This window comes from Miscanthus floridulus, chromosome 19, assembly GCF_019320115.1.
Source record: "Miscanthus floridulus cultivar M001 chromosome 19, ASM1932011v1, whole genome shotgun sequence".
In the NCBI taxonomy this organism is placed as follows: Eukaryota; Viridiplantae; Streptophyta; class Magnoliopsida; order Poales; family Poaceae; genus Miscanthus; species Miscanthus floridulus.
The window spans coordinates 33,890,394-33,911,119 of NC_089598.1; positions in this window are offsets into that span (position 1 = coordinate 33,890,394).

Here is a 20,726-nt window from a genome sequence, read left to right on the forward strand (position 1 = left end):
GTTTTGTCATGTATCAAACCGGAGAGCTAGTAAGAGGACTGTCCAAGAGGCACTTACAAAGCTCTGGGACGTTTACGAGCTCTGGACGTGCTTGGTGAGGTGATTTTGCAGCATGAAGTAGAGAACTACATCTGGTGTGCCTCTCGACTTCCCGCAAATGTTCTGCAAGTTGTCCTATGAACGACCATGGGAGAGACGTTGGAAGTCATGGAAGAACGTGAAATCCATGGAAGAACGCGAAATGTTTGTTTTTCATGTGGTTGTTGGCTCAGATGTTGGACTGCGGACCGCTATCATTTAGCATGGCGAGGCCTACCCTGCCCTTCTTGACGTCCACTGTGCGATTAAGAGGAGGAATCGAGTAATCACTTGCTCCGTGCTTGTTCCTTCTCACAGGAATTTTGGTTTCTATTGCTGCAAAAGTTTGGCCTACAGACTCTATTCCTAAGAATTGATGATGGCTGCTTTCATGATTGGTGGGTGAGCGCCGAATCCTTGGTTAAATAATCAAATCCGAACAACTCTGTTATAATTCTATAGGAACTTGGATTATTTGGAAACATCGAAATTGGTATCTGTGATGGGGCATCACCAAATTAGCTAGAGCATTATTGCTCTCTAAAGAGGACCTGGACTAGACTTTGGCTGGGGGCTAAAGGAATTTCTCGCATTCTTACCTTTGTGTCAGATGGGGAACAGTAGCAGGTTTAGTTTGGTTGGGTCATGGTTGTTTTTGTGGGCAATCTGTAAAATCCTAGTTGAAATAAGATGTTTTTTTGGTTTTGTCAGTGATCTGTGTAATCTTGTGTTGAAGTAAAGCTCTTTTTCTGGATTGGTGTGTTAGTCTGCAGGGGTGGGCTCTTCGAGAACAGTTTGTTTGAGCAACATTGACTGTCCTCATGCCGGTCTCTCTCGTATATGCACTCGTTCATGTGGTTGTTCCTGTTGTAAAATATATTAACTGTTCCGTAGAAGAAAAAGAGAATGATGAATCATAATCCTAGTCCGTTTGTACGTGGGCTCTTACCAAACTCTTAGACCTTAACAGGACTATATATACGTGGGATAAAGAATAGTCTCCCTATCTCTTGTGTCTATATTATTCTATTTTCATTTACTATGTTGATCATAAGAGACGAAGAGGGAAAGGTCCTAACCGCTGGCAACATGTTTTAAAACACGTTATCATTACGACAAGCTCTACATCGACATCGCCGTTGAAGTTGTCGCCGATCTTCAACACCGACGCTCATGCTGACGTCCCCGTCGCGACTGCTTCAACGACGTCGACATCATGACGTTGTTAACGTAACGGATCTGCTACCTCTACCTGCTACTAATCTGCACAGCATCGACATGTACCATCGCTGTCAAGCAGGCGATTTTATAGCTATGTCAAATACCCTACGCGATATGTATCTACTAATCACTGCCCTACGTGGCATGAGAGGTAGATCAAATTGGCATCCTATATCAAGTACGAAAGAATTGCATCTCGCAGATTGCTTTGGTCCCTATTATCGAACGGGGCTAATATGTACATGAAAGTACATACGCATCTAATATGTACATGCACATTATCTGTACTTGAATCACATACGTACATGTTCTGCCGTTCTGGGCCTTGCATGCCATCCGAACTCGTAGTGCAAGCTCGAAATCGTTCCGAACTACCAGGAACCCACCCACAGCACAGCAAAGCTGAGGCTACACCATCTGCAATAGGCAACTCATCTTTTGCGTTGATTTTGTCTTTGATCTGTAGTCATTGGATCTTGCATTAATTGCAGATTTGGTTTTACGTACATGTAATCCATCATCGATTAGTAAGGCTGCATCTTGCACTCTGGTTAAGATCTCGACCATGAAAAAAATTTGAATCGAGTTGAATTCGAATTGATCCGCACCCAATTGTCATCCCCACGAGTAAAAACAGGCAAGAAGCCAATATCGTGTTTTAACATGCAGTCTGTTCGGCTGGGGCTAAAACGATCGTATACGATCGTGGATTATTACCGCTAGCTGGTTTGATGTGAGAGAAAAATACTATTCTAGCTGGAAATTTACGATCATGTTCTGACTATAAATTTACGATCATTTACGACCCAGCGAACAGCCCGCATCTGCCGCCGCCGTGTTCTACTGTTGTCTACGTCGGTGGGTTAGCCACTTCGTGCACACCGCGTGTGGCCCGCACGCCACCACGTGACAGTAACTTGCACGCTGCTGCTCTCTCGCTTGGAGTCTCGGACAGCATCGGTACGAAGCTGCCGCCGCCGTGTCCTCCGTTGCCTGCATGCCACGGGGCCAGCCGCGGCTCATACACAATCTGGCCTGAATGCCGCTGACTCGTTTGCCCATACATGGCCTGCTCCTCCCCTTGCAGCTGATCAGCGATTATACATAATAGCCTTGAAGGATTTTGTATGAAAGAAAGCAAAATGGCATGAACCTATACTAAATATTACTCCCTCCGTCCTGTAAAATAACGCATTCTAGCATTCAAAATTTATCCTCAAATATAAAGCATTCTAGAAGACAGAAACCCATTTTGCATGAAATACTTTTTATTTATCAGCCAATCACCACTAATCGTGTTGATGATAGCGTCTTATTAGGAAATAAAGTGAGGACACATGCGTCTTTTGTGTTCTCTCTTAATCTGTCCTAAAATTTCTAGAATGTACTGTATTGCATGACAGAGAGAGTATCTAATACTATCAAATAGATTGATTCTGACGGTCATACATCTGTTAGATCAAGCAACTACTAGATTAATTTAGGAACATGTAGTTTCCAGCATGCTAATCTACTATATATTCTTGTCTTTGTCTGGCTTTGGAAATCTTGTAACCAGCGGTTTCAACATGCATGCCGAATTGTTAATCTGATGCTAGCATGCAGCTCATCACCGTGGCTAACCAGCAAGCTTACAGCTACATGTACACAAGTTACCTGAATTTCTGGAAGAAAATTATTTTGACATAAAATCCTTCTATTTGTATACATTTATAGTATTTTATTTATGTTCATGTATACGTACTACGTGTTGTTTGAATGCATTCATTTATATATCACACATCATGAATCATATACCATGTATTTGCAATTGTAAAATTTTGAATTAATATTGAAAGGATCAAGATGTCCAAGAGGGGAGGTGAATTGGGCTAATTCTAAATTTTTGCAATAATTAAGCTCTACACTTAGCCCATTTCACCCCTTGTGTCTAGAATGTATTTCTATTGTTCTCCCGTACAAAAGTTTTACACCCTATGTTCCAATCCTACTCTAGCATGGTAATTTTAGGAATATAAAGACATGAAATGAATTGCTCAAATATAAATGCTCAAAATAAAGAGAGAGAAATGAACACGGCAATGTTTTCCTGAGGTATCGAAGAGTCGCGACTCCCCACTAGTACTCGTTGGGGCACCCACGCAAGGGTGTAGCTCCCCCTTGATCCACGCAAGGATCAAGTGCTCTCTATGGGCTGATTCTTTGACACTCCGTCGCGGTGAATCGCCCACAACCGCTCACAAGATGACTTGGGTCATCCACAAGTTTTGTCGGATGATCACCAAGCTTTCAATCACAACCGAACCGTCTAGGTGATGGCGATCACCAAGAGTAACAAGCACAAACTCTCACTTGACCAAGACAAGCCTAATGAGTAAGGTGGATGCACACTTACTACTCCCTATGCACTAATGAGGTCTTTAATATTGGATTATCAAATCTCAATCACCCCACTAGGCTCTTGCTCTCCCTTGCACTCTAAAGGTGTTTCTTAGCTGAAAAAATAGGCAAGAGAGCTCAAATGGACGAGTGGGATATGTATTTATACCCCTATTCAAAACATAACGGTTGAGGTCCAACTCAGCAAGTATCGAAATGACCGGACGCTCCCAATCAAGGTGACCGAACGCACCGTTTAGTGTAATACGTTAGCGTGTCACAAAGAGCCGTTTGCTCTGACCGGACTTTGGCCTGCGTCCGGCCAGCACCCACCGTACGCGTCCGGTCATCAAAAACTCTCTCTGGAACCTTACTGTTGTTGACTGGATGCTGGCACCCAGAGTCTGGTCATTTCTCTGTTCAGCGTCTGGTCCGTGGTCAACAGCCTGTCCACGCTGCTATAGATACGACTAGCGTCGTGTCCGGTGAGCACTGGTGTCCAGCGTTCTGTTGCACTCTGACTGCTGCTGCCGATCAAATGAATTGACCGGACTCTCCAAGCTGCATCCAGTCACAACCAAACCAGCGTTCAGTCAGTCATTTGACTCTCCATTTACTTCCAATTCAAAATTCTTTGTGAATGAAGTTGACTTGTATCGATCTTAGGGCTATTCCTGAGCTACCTAGTGCTAAGTTTGATAAGTGTGCACCACATCTAATCTAATAGACTCACCTAGGTTAAGCTACTAGTCCATACCCCTCTTAATAGTATGGCCAAAGGAAAAACAAAGTCCTAAACTACTTTAAGTGTCTCTCCAACACCAAACGGCACTTAGAACTAGTCCATCCTTAACCTTGTCGTCCATCCTTTAAAAACCAAAATGATTTCCATCGATAGGGGAAGGACAACCATGATTGCCCAATCAATTTTTATTACCATAACCTAACTTAAATTGTCTCTGCAAAACACACGTTAGTCATAGTAATCTCATGTCATCATTAATCACCGAAACCCAATTGGGGGCCTAGATGCTTTCAATCTCCCCCTTTTTGGTGATTGATGACAATACAACCTCGAGTATATAAAAGAGACGAGTGAGGTTTTCAACATGCTTGGTTCATATAAGCTTTTGACAATAAGAACAAAAGGATTAGGCATGCTTATATGACTCAAACCAACATGGTGTACTCAAAAGATATGAATTAAGCATGAGTACATGAAGTAAAGCTCATTTGAAACGGAGTAAAACGTGGAAGCAAAGCCAATGATCATAACCAAGTGACATGACATATATAAAACAATGTAGAGAGCACACATGTCACATAAGTCTCATCATCACATGTATATAATACAATGCATGAAAGTAAAAGTGAATGCACAAAGTATCACACACGAAAGACCAAAGGAATCGAGTCCATCTCACACGCTCCTCCTAAATCTAACATACTCGATCCCTAACATACTTAGTCCCTCTCCCCTTTGGCGTCAAGCACCAAAACCTAAAGGTCGGATGGTGGGACAGGAGTAGTCGAGTCGGGCGCTGAGGTGCGGTGAGAGACCTAGAACTGAGCTGCATCATCCTCGGACCCTGAACTCTGAAGGGTCTGACCCTCTATAGCTGGAAGTGAAGGTGAAGCGGTCTGGGTCTGGTCAGTAATTGGCGCGGCCTATAACTCTATAGGTGTCACTGTAGGAAGGAGAGCCACATCTACCGCTGTCGCTGTCGTTGAAGCCTCAAGTGTAGGAGTGACTGTCTGAGGTGGCTCGGATGATGCAACAGATGACGGAATCATCTCGGTAGTCATAATAACTAGAACAACTGTGGTAGGGACAGAGACTCAGAACACTAGAGGTATAGGCTACCCTATAAGCTCACTGAAGGTAGCACCGAGACTCCAAGAGACTAGGGTGTCCGTCACTAACGCCGAAGAAGTTTGAGTCGGAGTGAAGCCCGTAACAATAGGGGTAAAGTGCAGACCCTGAGTTGTCCCTGGTGAAGCAAACCACTGAGACACCTGCTCTATAGGTGAGGCAAACTGAGGAGCTAGCTGTCTCTGGCTCAGAAGCCCACTGGGCTGTATAGCTAGAGTCATTGAAGTGGTGGTGGTAGGCTAGCCTATCTGAAATGTAGACTGCTGAGGATCAACCCCAATAGCAGTGAATACATGCTGCATGAAAGCCAAGTAACTATTGCTGAATCATAAGCTGCTGCTGCTACATGGCCTGCTGCTGTCGCTGAAACTCATCCTGTCATGCCTGAACCTGAGCAAGTGCAGCTGCGGTCTCCTGTTCCTGGCGTGCCTAGTCCTATCTCATCTGCTCAAATACAGCTAGAAGTGCTAGGTCTGTGTGTGGTGGCTATGGTGGAGCTAAGCTAGAGCCACTAGCCTCTCTGTCACGTGGATGAGGTGCCATCTGCAGAATTAGCTAACAGTCATCGTCTGAGCTGTCACTCGGATTGCTCTCGACCTTATCTTCCTACTATGCATCAAGCTCTGTAACACCTCGGTGTTAAGCATGCATTAATATTTTGCAAATCATGAGCATAATCATTATTATGCATTCATAAGCATGACATGAAATATAGGATTGAAACATATGTGTTGCATAGTTTTATTTTGATAGATTGGATGCTATATTCTTTTGCCATGTGTGTACCTTGGTTGATCACTTAGACCACTTAGAAGTAATTAGGATGCAATTTGGAGCAAGGTGTATATTCAAAGTTTTCTCAAATTTTGCTTTTGAAAATAATCTTCCAAAATACGGTTTTGAAATTATATTGACCTTAATTTTGTAATTCAAAATCTAGTGGGAATTAGCCCTAGCTCATTTTGACAAAGTTGTGGAGAATAAATTTTAGAACAACTTTTATTTTGGGTCCAACTTTTGAAACTGCTTTGAAAAGGTTCAAAATTTCATTTGAATGAATTTGGAGAAGAAAATAAAAAGAAAAAAAAAATCACATTTTCACCTTAATGGGCAGCCGCCTCCCTTTCGGCCCAGCAGCACAGGCCGGCCCAGCCTGCCTCTGTGCCTGCTCGCTCGCCCGCCCACCCGCGCGCGCGCCGCGCCCGACCGGCGTCAGGCCGCGGTCTCCGTGTGGCCGTCGGCGTACGGTAGCGACGGCCGGGTGGCGTCCGGTGGCCCCCGTGTGCGCCCTCACCTCGCCTTTACCTGCCGCACCGAGCCTCGCCCCTCCCCACTCCACCTCGCTCAGCAGTAGCCGCGCAGCACCGCAGCAGCCGGAGCAGCTCCGCCGCGCCATTGCCACCGCCGAGCTCGCCTCCACCGCTCCGCTTGCGCCGGGACCCCGCTAGTGGGAGCACGGGCTCTGCCTCATCGCGGCGCACCTCCGCACACCCCGCCTTTCACCGAGGTAGCGCCCGTGCCCTACATTGCTCCACCGGAGCTCGCTGGAGCTTGGCTCCGCACGAACAGCCCCGCTCCGCTTCCTCTCCCTCCTCCCTTTCTCGCGCTTCAGGTCCGTCGTGACCTCGTCTTAGTCACGCGCACCTCACTGGGCCTCGCCGTGGCCGGAGTCGGCGTACCGCCGACGAGCCACGCCACCGCGCCGCCATGGCCACCGATGAGCTCGATTTTGAGCTCCTCCAGCCCTGCCGCTTGCACTGCCGCGTCTGCCTTGGCACGGTGGTCACGATGGTGGTGACCTCGTCGCCGGCAACCTCGTCGACAGCGAGATCTCGCCGATCAATCGCGAGCCCTGCTCGGGTTTGACTGACCGGTGGGGTCAATTGACCCTCTAGGTCCTGCCTGTCTGTCTCTCTGGAGCAGTTTTGGGTGTCGATCCGGGTGCATCTAGCAAATAGGGTCGGCTAGATTTTCGTTTTAAAAGAAAAGATTTCCAGAAAATGCTTTTAAAGGCTTCAAAAATCCATAGTTTGCTCATTTTAGCTCCAAATCGAGTGAGACCAATTTTGTTGTATTTCTTAGAAGTAGATCTATAATATAAAAATGTTGCATGTCAGTTTTGTGATACTTTTGTATAGGGTTTTAGTTAATTCTTGTAATTGCTGTTATCTTAGAAAATGTCTAGTAAATAGAATAATTATCAAAAAAATATGGTTCCAGTTTTGTTAATCTCTTTTAGTGATGTACTTTGTAGGAAAAATATATGTCATGCATGTTCTGTAGAGAAATATTGATATGTAGTTCAAGTGCCTTTAATTGATGATCTTTGTTATTTTAATAGAGAGCAAAAATTGTATAAAACATGTGTATGATAATTTTTGTGCAGTGATTGTTTACTGTGTAGAACTTAGGAAAAATATTAAATTTGTTGTTTGATATTTTTCATAATACAAAGTATTTTCATGCTCATATTTATGCCATAGCTTGTCATTTTTGTGTAGGCTATTTTACTTATCCAAATGCCATGAAAATTTTATGGTAGTCTACTTAGAGTAGTACTATGCTACTGTAATTTTCTCAGATTTTTCTGTGCTACCAAAATAGGTGTTGCTGTTCAAACCTAGTTTCAATTAGGGTTTAATTAACCTTTTTAATGCATGTTTAGTTAATAATGTTTGCTTTGGTGTATCTTTGAAGCATCTTAGCTTGCTGTGGTGACTTGGCATGTTAGTACAGTGGTTGTAGTAGTAGTATAGTAGTACATGTTCTTAGATGATATTGGCTACCTTGTAGAAGAGCTTTACATCTACTATGTCCAATAAAGTTAAACATGTTCATCTACATTCCATGCATCATGATCATTACATGTCATCTCTCCGATGCACCTATGCATGAACACTTATACATTTGCATCATACAGGACCGTAGGAAGAGTTGCTAGTAGCAGTTCAGGAAGAGCAGACCGGGATAGATCCACAAGAAATCCAGGCATAGGAGGTGCCAGAGGAAGAGGAGCAAGGAGAGGACTTGCCCGAGTGCGTGGATCATCAACCTAGTTCGTTCGAACGAGGCAAGCCCCAGAGCATTCTAAGTCTCCTACTTTATAAAAGCAATTCTTTCTATATATGAGTTTATATATTGTTGCATTAAGTTGTAGGAGTTGATTGAAACCGTTGATGCATTTATTACTATCCTTGCCTACCTTATTACCTTTTTACCCTGTTAGGTTGGGATCGAATAACTGCTTAGCCTTGCTTAGATTGGTAGCGATCGGTGATTTCCAGTCACCTACATTTATAGGTGGTTACTGGAAGAATGTAGCTATGGAAAGAATGATATCCTGGAATTAACCATGTGTGATGGATAATTGGAGACTGGACGGAAAAGTTGGAGGCAACCAGATAGGGTTCTGGGGTGCTGTTAGTTTTCCGTCTATGTCGATTAAGGACCGATCGTTGCTCGTCCCTCTTGTCATGTTGAACGTATGCCTCACATTTAGCTGGCCGAATAAAGTACCTTTCGACCGTGAAGCTAGTGACACTATTCGAGCTAGGATAAACTCGGATTGGCAGACTGGTGCTGAAGAGGGTATGACGGGGACGCGAAGAGTGAGCCCAAGGTGAGTCCTGGCTGTCGGGCGGTCCCTGGGTAGTGTGGTCCATGACTGTTATCCCATGGCTACTTGGAAAGTGTCATTAGTGATCTGTAGCTCACTTGATCGGTGAGTGTGGTTTGTGTGAGGAATAAATCACCAGCTGGTTAGGAATCGATTCGAATCGCCATCGCTCCTGGATAGTGAGCACTTGACTCGAGCTACAGCATCATAGTAATTATGATGGAACACTGATGGTTATCTGGATGGTATGGGATATGCTAAATCTAAGTTGGTAACTGGATGTTATTGGTTAATCAAGTGATTGCTATAGTATAGGTGCTTACCTAGATGGATAGGTCATAATAAAGATGATGTAAAGTACTTAAAATGGTTTCTTCATGATAGCTTATGCTTTTCGCAAACGAGTCAGCTAGCCCACTAAAGAAAGCCTTGCATAATACTTGGTGTCACTTTATTTTGATTTAAGACGGGTAAGTCTAGCTGAGTACCTTCTCGTACTCAGGGCGTTGTTCCCATTGTTGTTGCAGATGGTCAAATGTACTATGGCTATTGCATTAACTACCTATACCCGGCGATGGGCGACAACTAGGACCAAGGGCAATGGTCACTCCGTATCTCTCATCTGATGCTTTTGTTGGAGATGACTACCTACTGGCACTATATCTGAACCAAAATTGTGTGTGTGGCTTTAAAACTATTTGCTTCTGCTATTTCAGTTTGAACTTGGGTTGTAATAACTTTATGTTCTAAACTCTGATGTATCCAACTGTCATTGTGAACTTTATGTAACATGGGACGGTGATTGCTAAACTTGTACGATCTTGGTTTGTATGTTGATTGGTTTGAAATCCTTCGTGGTTTCACGGACTACCGGGTTATACGGGCTTAAGTTTGCTAAATTATCTGCTTCGGCGGAAGATTTCCTTACTTAATCTCGTATAATTGATCGGTTCTGTTACAGCTAGCATCAGAGCAAGGTTTAGCAGCTTACTGTTCCCATGAGTATTTAAAACCAAAATTGTGTTTAAAACTGAGTTTTAAAACTTAATAGTGTGCCAGTGGTCATATCCTGTATGCCCAGTTAAGGACTCTAGGTGGCTTATTTAAGTACTGACTTGGGGGTCTTTGCATCATATTTCTATTTTGTTGCTCATACGGCGTGCTATTGTATGAGTGCCATTCACTTGAGTGGTAATGTATGGATCCATTGCCTCTACGCCTCGGTAAGTGAGAGTTGTGAGAGCATGATCGGATACACTGCCGATCTAGGGAAGTGCTTATATGATGCCGGATTATTTGCATGCCATACGCGTGTTTGTATGAAGGTATCTAATGTGTGGGGAATTCTATCCTGTGGTGACGATGCCGTTGATAGGACGATGGTTCGGGTAGTTGCTACCGTTGTACACGTATCTAGGGATGCGTGTAGAGCGAGTAGATTACTTTACTGCTTTTGTGCATATTTTTCATACTGTCAGGGTTTGGGCTGAAGTGGATCTTTTGCAGGTACATAACAACGCTATCGTGTAGTATGTATTAGCTACGTTTATGAGAGACCGTTGTATGCCACCGTCTATGCCGCTAGCAATTGTTATTTTTCCTAAGTTTGTGAGAACGTACGGAACGTGCATGCATCATGTTGTTACATATCATTCATGGCATTGTTCCTCCCCTTATAAGTTGATTATCTCATTTTGATAAAAATGACAACTTAACCTTGTTCTCACGTGGGTAATAAAATAATTGCTACAGATGGCACGCACAAAGCAGACCGCTCATAAGTACACCGGAGGCAGAGCTCCCCGCCATCAGCTTGCTCCACATACCCATCAGCACCACATGTTTCTTGGAGAGTTTGGGATGCCTACACTCTTGTGGAGAGTGCTCAGCTATGTAGGCTATCCTGATGGAATGGAGCCCCGCTATTTCTGGACAAATGAGCAGTTGGGGGAAGGTCTCTTGGTTACTATGGAGGCCATTGTTCGTCCCTGAGGTGATGGTTCTGAGTGGACTGGTTGGCGTTATGAGTCAACTAGCAGAACCGCTGAAGAAGCAGCTGACAGGGCAGCCTTTGGGATACTGAGGGATATCATGGATCGTTTTCCTCAGGAGTTGGCAGCCGCTTTAGTTGGAGTCTTTTCGAGGGGCAACCCCTCCACTGACTCATGGCAGCAAGCAAGAGGAAGATCTCTAGAGATTGGTGCAGCAGAAGGATAGAACAGTGATAACCCTGCTATGAGCGCCATGTTCACAGTGATGAAGGCTTTCGATGGAGTAGAAGGTAGCCTGAGATGTATGTCTGGTGCTCTTGGTCAAGCCCGCGATGACCGACGTCAGTGTCAGAGGGATCACGATGCCAAGATTGAGAGGCTCAATGCAGAGATGGCTTAGTTGACTCGTCAGAGGGATTAGGTGACCCAGAGGACTAGAGTCTATGAGAGAGACGTACATGCACTGAGAGAGCAGGTTGAGCGTCTGACCATCACTAATAGGAATGCTGAGCGCATGTTGATCCATGTGCTCCACCAGAGGAATGAAGCCTGATCTACAAAAGATGTTCCGAGAGCTCGACAGGTTGAGCTAGAGCAGCAGTTGGCCAATGCAGAAGAGTACAACGACAACCTACATGAGGAGGTTCATTAGCTGAATAACCAGCTCCACCCTTACGTTCCTCCTGGAGCAGCAGAGATGGATCTAGATGAGGATGAGGATCCCAAAGAGCCTGAGGCACCAGCTGATGATGACAACGATGATGTGGATAGTGACAATGTCAACATCTCCGACTTAGATAGCGACCACGATGAGTAGGCTAGTAGTTGTTGCGCTAGCTACTAGGGTTCCGTTTGCGATGACCTTTTGCATGGTTGGCATGTCTGGCATGTAATAATGAGTGGAAAGACTAAGACCTTGATGTAATGTTGGAAAACTTGGATGTGTTTTTGGCGATATCTGAACGTCAAAAGTCTAGTGTATGTATGCTGGCAATTTGGTTGTAATGGACGTGATGTGTGCGCTTAAGTAATCTAATTAGTGATGTTGTATTAATTGGAATGACTTATTGTGCCCCTATTTTATTGTATGAATTTATTCTCTCTAGTGAATTCAGTACGGCATAATTTTTCATTCACCTGCAATTTCTACAACATCGCCTAATAATTACTGTTGCTGAAATATGCAGATGCCGAACACTCGCCGTACCGTGTATGATGCTACTGAGGCAGGTGGCAGTGCCCCTGGGAATGAGAACTGTGATCCACCACCACCTCCTCCACCGTACACCGCAGAATAGTTCTTCGCACAGTTTCTTGGAAGTCAACACAACATGGAGGGCATGCAGCAGAACATGGAAGCTGCATTGCGCCACATTGCTGACAACACCCGTCGTGGGTTAAACCCAGGTGGACATGAAGCGAATCAGTATAGCAGTTTCAAGGACTTTATGAACACCAGACCACCAATTTTCAAAGAAGCGGTAGAGCCATTGGATGCAGAAGAGTGGAAAAACACCATGGAAGATACGTTTCGTGTTCTAAGGATGACAGAAGTGTTGAAGACTGAGTTTGCAGCTCATCAGCTACAAGGCCCCGTAGGAATGTGGTGGAAGCACCACCGCACCACTTTTCCCCCAAATGCCCACATTACTTGGAGGGAATTCACTGAGGCTTCTCGTGGAGTTTACATTCCACCTGGTTTGACAAAAATAAAGTTTGGAGAATTTCTAGCACTGAATCAAGGCACCAAGACTGTGACATAGTATCTACATGCATTCAACAATCTAAGTCGCTATGCCTCTGACATGGTGAATACCGATACCAAAAAGATCGCTAGTTTCAAGGGAGGTCTGAATCCCAAGATGATGAAGCACGTGGGTACCAACACGAGAACTGGTTTCAATGACTTTGTTAGTGACTGCTTAAAGCAAGAAAAGAACAACAATGTATATGCTACATCCAAGACTTGCAAGAGGGCTTTTGAGTCAGGTCCGTCCTAGCCAAGGGCCCCGATGGCAAATCGTTCTACGTATTGTCCGCCTGCCCCTTGTGCAAGGTTTAGGCCACCCTAGCAGAGGAATCAGAATGCCCAGCAACCTTAGAGGAATCAGAAGCCATTCAGATGGTGGTGCCACAAGCCAAGACCAGACAAGGCAGTTCATCTGGAGCTGCTACTCAAGTAAGAGGACCGTGTTTCAACTGCAATCAACCTAGGCACTTTGCGAAGTTTTGCCCATATCCCAAGAAGCAGCAGAATCAGTACCAAGCTCGTGTGCACTAGACCACCATTGATGACATCCCGGAAGGAAAGCCCATGACAGCCGGTATGTTTTCTATCAACAATCATCCTGCGGTCATTTTGTTTGATTCTGGATCATCTCATTCATTCATAAGTCAAGCATTTGCAAGAAAGTATGAGCAAAAGATAGTTGAATTGGAATGTGCTTATCGGATAAGTTTAGCTGGGGCTGATCTGTTAACTAATCAGATAATCCAGGGGGTAACCCTGAGTATAGCAGACAGGCAGTATAAGCTTAACTTGATAGTTATGCTAGGGCTAGTTCTGGATGTGATCATGGGAATGAACTAGATGAATAAGATGGGAGTAGTAATTGATGTTGGAGGAAGAAGCATTTCTCTCAATGAACCTATTGGAGAAGGTACATTTCAAGTAACCTAACCTCAGAGAATAGATCTAGCCAATACAACTTGTGCAGTCCAAACTACTCTTCTAGCCAAGATTCCAGTAGTGTGCGAGTTTCCGAACGTGTTTCCAGATGAGTTACCTGGTCTTCCACCGGACAGAGATGTTGAGTTTGCCATTGAGTTAATCCCTGGAACACCACCGATCTCAAGAAGACCTTATCGAATGCCTCCAAATGAATTAGCTGAGTTGAAGAAACAACTCCAAGATCTGTTGACTAAGGGTTTAATTCGTCCAAGTTCATCGGAATGGGGATGTCCCACACTGTTCGTGAAGAAGAAGGATAACTCCTTACGGATGTGCGTGGACTACCGACCACTGAATGCAGTGACAATTAAAAACAAGTATCCTCTACCTCGGATTGATATCTTATTTGATCAATTATCAAAAGCTAAGGTGTTCTCCAAGATAGATTTGAGATCAGGGTACCATCATATCAAGATTAGACCACAAGATATACCCAAAACCGCGTTCTCCACCAGATATGGTTTGTACGAGTATCTTGTCATGTCCTTTGGTTTGACAAATGCTCCTGCATACTTTATGTATCTGATGAATTCGGTCTTTATGCCAGAGTTGGATAAGTTCATGATTGTGTTCATTGATGACATTCTAGTATACTCAAAGAACGAATAGGATCATGCAGAGCATCTAAGAATTGTCTTGACTAGACTCAGAGATCACCAACTGTATGCTAAGTTTAGTAAATGTGAGTTCTGGCTGAAGACAGTTCCTTTTCTCGGTCATGTGTTATTTGAGAATGGAATCTCAGTGGATCCTAGTAAGGTACAAGAGGTTATGGATTAGAAGGCACCAAGCACAGTTCATGAGGTTCAGAGTTTTCTTGGATTAGCCGGTTACTATCGTTGTTTTATACCGGACTTCTCGAAGATTGCCAAGCCAATGACAAGTTCACTATAGAAAGATCATAAGTTCGTTTGGACAGAGGAGTGTGAGGCAGCTTTCTGCACCTTGCGGAATTTGCTAATCACTGCTCCTGTTCTGGTGCAACCGGATATAGAGAAGCCGTTTGATGTGTTTTGCGATGCATCAAAGAATGGTTTGGGATGTGTTCTGATGCAAGATGGAAGGGTCATTGCTTATGCCTCACATCAATTGAGGAAGCATGAGGTTAACTATCCTACGCATGATTTAGAGCTTGCGGCCATTGTGCATGCTCTAAAGATTTGGAGACACTACTTGCTTGGGAATGTGTGCAATATCTTTACAGATCATAAGAGTCTCAAGTACATATTTACTCAGTCTGAGTTGAATATGTGATAGAGAAGATGGTTAGAGCTGATAAAGGATTATAATCTGAATGTGCACTATCATCCGGGAAAGGCAAATGTAGTAGCAGATGCCTTAAGTAGGAAGTCACATTCTCTTGCTGTGCAACCGTTGTTTGAAGATGGGTTCAATTTGTTGCATCCTGCTGTGTTGCATAATATCCAGGTTAGTTGTACCTTGGAGAGCAAGATCATTGAGGGTCAAAAAACAGATAAGGGAATATTCCATATCAAGGAGAAAATGAAGAAAGAACCGACCAAGCACGTTAGAGTGGATGAACAAGGAGTGTTATGGTTTAAGGACCGTCTGGTTGTACCTAAAGATCGAGAGCTCAAGAACAAATTGATGGAGGAAGCTCATCACTCTAAGTTGTCTATCCATCCTGGAAGTAGCAAAATGTACCAAGAATTGAGACCTCATTATTGGTGGACGAAGATGAAGAAGGAGATTGCAGCGTATGTTGCTCATTGCGACATGTGTTGTAGAGTGAAAGCTCTTCACATGAGACCCGCAGGAATGTTGCAACCTTTGTCAGTACCAAATTGGAAATGGGATGATATAAGTATGGATTTTATCACCGGTCTTCCCACCACACCCAAGGGGAATGATTCAATTTGGGTGATTGTAGATCGCCTTACCAAATTAGCTCACTTTTAGCAGTCAAGAACGCTTTTCGACCCCCTCAGTATGCTAAGAAGTACATTGCAGAGATTGTTCGATTACATGGTATACCAAAGGCTATCGTGTCTGACCGTGGGTCACAGTTTACTGCTTATTTTTGGGAGCATCTTCATAAAGGTTTGGGTACTAGCTTGGTTCGTAGTACAACTTACAACCCCTAGACAGATGGGCAGATAGAGCGAGTTAATGCTATTCTTGAAGATATGCTTAGAGCGTGTGTGTTATCGTCTAAGGGTTCATGGGAATCATGGTTACCTTTGGCAGAGTTCGCTTACAACAACAATTACCAAGAGAGTATCAAGATGGCTCCATTTGAAGCATTGTATGGTAGGAAATGTAGGACACCGTTGAATTGTGTTGAGCCTGGAGAGAGAAGGTTTTATGGAATCAATTTTGTTGACGAGGCTGAGAAAAAGGTCTGTATTATCCAACAAAACATGAAAGCGACACAGTCACGTCAGAAGGGTTATGCCAATAAGAGAAGGAGACCGCTTGAGTTTGAGGTAGGTGACTACGTTTATCTGAAGGTTACTCCAATGAGGAAAGTACAATGGTTTGGAGTAAAAAGAAAGCTCGCTCCTAGGTTTGTAGGACCGTACAAGATCATAGAGAAAAAGGGTCCTGTGGCTTATAAGTTATAGTTACCAGAAGCGATGGGTTCGATCTTTCCAGTCTTCCATGTATCACAGTTGAAGAAGTGCTTGCGTGTTCCGGAAGAGAGAATAGAACCTCAGGGCATTCGGATCAAATCAGACTTGGAATACCGTGAGCAACCGGTTCGAGTTTTGGACACTAAGGACCGAGTCACTTGGAATAAAGTGGTGAGAACATATAAGATACAGTGGAGTCATCACGATGATGGTGATGCGATGTGGGAAACAGGAGAATATCTGCAAAACGCTTATAAGGATTTTTATAACAAATGGTTCGTAACTCAAAATCTCAGGACAAGATTCTTATAAGGGGGAGGGCTGTAACACCTCGGTGTTAAGCATGCATTAACATTTTGCAAATCATGAGCATAATCATTATTATGCATTCATAAGCATGACATGAAATATAGGATTGAAACATATGTGTTGCATAGTTTTATTTTGATAGATTGGATGCTATATTCTTTTGCCATGTGTGTACCTTGGTTGATCACTTAGACCACTTAGAAGTAATTAGGATGCAATTTGGAGCAAGGTGTATATTCAAAGTTTTCTCAAATTTTGCTTTTGAAAATAATCTTCCAAAATACGGTTTTGAAATTATATTGACCTTAATTTTGTAATTCAAAATCTAGTGGGAATTAGCCCTAGCTCCTTTTGACAAAGTTGTGGAGAATAAATTTTAGAACAACTTTTATTTTGGGTCCAACTTTTGAAACTGCTTTGAAAAGGTTCATAATTTCATTTGAATGAATTTGGAGAAGAAAATAAAAAGAAAAAAAAAATCACATTTTCACCTTAATGGGCCGCCGCCTCCCTTTTGGCCCAGCAGCACAGGCCGGCCTGGCCTACCTCCACGCTCACTCGCTCGCCCACTCGCCCGCGCGCGCGCCACGCCCGACCGGCGTTAGGCTGCGGTCTCCGTGTGGCCGTCGGCGTACGGCAGCGACGACCGGGTGGCGTCCGGTGGCCCCCGCGTGCGTCCTTGCCTCGCCTTTACCTGCCGCACCAAGCCTCACCCCTCCCCACTCCACCTTGCTCAGCAGTAGCCGCGCAGCACTGCAGCAGCCGGAGTAGCCCCGCCGCGCCATTGCCACCGCCGAGCTCGCCTCCACCGCTCCGCTTGCGCCGGGACCCCGCTAGTGGGAGCACGGGCTCCGCCTCGTCGCGGCGCACCTTTGCACACCCCCCATTTCACCGAGGTAGCGCCTGTGCCCTGCATTGCTCCACCAGAGCTCACCGGAGCATGGCTCCGCGTGGACAGCCCCGCTCCGCTTCCTCTCCCTCCTCCCTTTCTCGCGCTTCAGGACCGCCGTGACCTCGTCTTACTCACGCGCACCTCACCAGGCCTCGCCGTGGCTAGAGTCGGCGTACCGCCGACGAGCCACGCCACCGTGCCGCCATGGCCGCCGGTGAGCTCGATTTTGAGCTCCTCCGGCCCTACCGCTTGCACTGTCGCGTCTGCCTTGGCACGGTGGTCACGATGGTGGTGACCTCGTCGCCGGCAACCTTGCCGACAGCGAGATCTCGCCGGTCAACCGCGAGCCCTGCTCGGGTTTGACTGACCGGTGGGGTCAATTGACCCTCTGGGTCCCGCCTGTCTGTCTCTCTGGAGCGGTTTTGGGTGTAGATCCGGGTGCATCTAGCAAATAGGGTCAGCTGGATTTTTGTTTTAAAAGAAATGATTTCCAGAAAATGCTTTTAAAGGCTTCAAAAATCCATAGTTTGCTCATTTTAGCTCCAAATCGAGTGAGACCAATTTTGTTGTGTTTCTTAGAAGTAGATCTACAATATAAAAATGTTGCATGTCAGTTTTGTGATACTTTTGTATAGGGTTTTAGTTAATTCTTGTAATTGCTGTTATCTTAGAAAATGTGTAGTAAATAGAATAATTATCAGAAAAATATGGTTCCAGTTTTGTTAATCTCCTTTAGTGATGTACTTTGTAGGAAAAATATATGTCATGCATGTTCTGTAGAGAAATATTGATATGTAGTTCAAGTGCCTTTAATTGATGATCTTTGTTATTTTAATAGAGAGCAAAAATTGTATAAAACATGTGTATGATAATTTTTTGTGCAGTGATTGTTTGCTGTGTAGAACATAGGAAAAATATTAAATCTGTTGTTTATATTTTTCATAATACAAAGTATTTTCATGCTCATATTTATGCCATAGCTTGTCATTTTTGTGTAGGCTATTTTACTTATCCAAATGCCATGAAAATTTTATGGTAGTCTACTTAGAGTAGTACCATGCTACTGTAATTTTCTCAGATTTTTCTGTGCTACCAAAATAGGTGTTGCTGTTCAAACCTAGTTTCAATTAGGGTTTAATTAACCTTTTTAATGCATGTTTAGTTAATAATGTTTGTTTTGGTGTATCTTTGAAGCATCTTAGCTTGCTGTGGTGACTTGGCATGTTAGTACAGTGGTTGTAGTAGTAGTATAGTAGTACATATTGTTAGATGATGTTGGCTACCTTGTAGAAGAGCTTTACTTCTACTATGTCCAATAAAGTTAAATATGTTCATCTACATTCCATGCATCATGATCATTACATGTCATCTCTCCGATGCACCTATGCATGAGCACTTATACATCTACATCATACAGGATTGCAGGAAGAGTTGCTAGTAGCAGTTCAGGAAGAGCAGACCGGGACAGATCCACAAGAAATCCAGGCACAGGAGGTGCCAGAGGAAGAGGAGCAAGGAGAGGACTTGCCCGAGTGCGTGGATCATAAACCTAGTTCGTTCGAACGAGACAAGCCCCGGAGCATTCTAAGTCTCATACTTTATAAAAGCAATTCTTTCTATATATGAGTTTATATATTGTTGCATTAAGTTGTAGGAGTTGATTGAAACCGTTGATGCATTTATTACTATCCTTGCCTACCTTATTACCTTTTTACCCTGTTAGGTCGGGATCGAATAAATGCTTAGCCTTGCTTAGACCGGTAGCAACTTTATATACTAGGGAAGCGAATGACCCAATGGAAAGCAAGCAGTAGGAAAGTAATGAGTGAATATGGGTTGCTACCTTAGAACAATCCTGAGACGTGCGAAGGGATAAGTTGTCGATCACAGGGACACCACACGGGAACGACAATAGCACCTTGGAGCTAGGGTTAGGTGACACGAAGCAGTACGGTGGCCGAGGAGGCACGGCGCTGGGAAACCATCGGCGCGAGAGGATGGAAACGTGATGACATGGTGGTGTGCGAGGATGGCTGCGCAGGCGAGATGTGTGCGATGGCACGACGGCGCGATGCAGGCGGCACGATGCGTGGGCTATGCGACGGCGTGGCCGCAGCGGCGAAGATGCAGGCATGGGCATGGCGGCGGAGGTGCAGGCACGGGCGTGGCGGTGAGGTGAAATAAATGAGGGCCCCTCATGACAATTACAAAAGAAATGGAACTAATCCACATGAGTTGAAGCGACCGAACGCGCCGGTGAAAATGACCGGACGCAGAAAACCAAAGTCTGGTCGAGTACAGAGAGGTCCACAAATGCCCAAATGGCGATCGAACACGTTCGATGCACTGTGATCGGACGCAGCTATGAATCCGATCCTTTTCTGTTAACTTCCTCGTGTTGACCAGACGCAGATTCAACTTCCCACCTGACACGCGCGGAATACTGTTCATCTTTTGGTCTTTCTTCAGCAACTGTATCTCCTCCTGATGTACTGACTAGACACTGCAATAAGTGAGTCTGGTCCCTATGTCTGGTCCCTCTTCAACTACAGATACTCCTCCTTTCTTTAGGATGCTTTCTCCCAATCAAGTCCCAAACTTTAATAAGACCCAAATAAATACCAATTGGGACTGATATGAGAGACCTCTCTCAAACCCTCAAGGTTTTCTAAAAAATTTGGCTTCGACTATAATTATTTTTAAGAAAATAGGAAACAAAAGGAGCGAGGAGCACCATGTAACCACAGAAGAGAGTTTTATGACCAATAGGAGCTTCAAATGCTCTCCCTATTTGTGGATAAACACACCGGGTGCTGAAAAGATAACCGAAAAGAAACGACAAAGTAACACACATGCACATGCAATGCAATACTTGAAAGTAAGTCTAGTGGCTTGTCAAGTTTGATCTAAGGTTAAGCTTCTTCACACGCTTTATGGCGGTTATCTCAACCATGTTAGACATGCCCTAAGTGCATTACTAAAAATTAAACATGTTTTATATTATAGTGCAATGCAAGGGACAACACAAGCTCATTTTTAGTG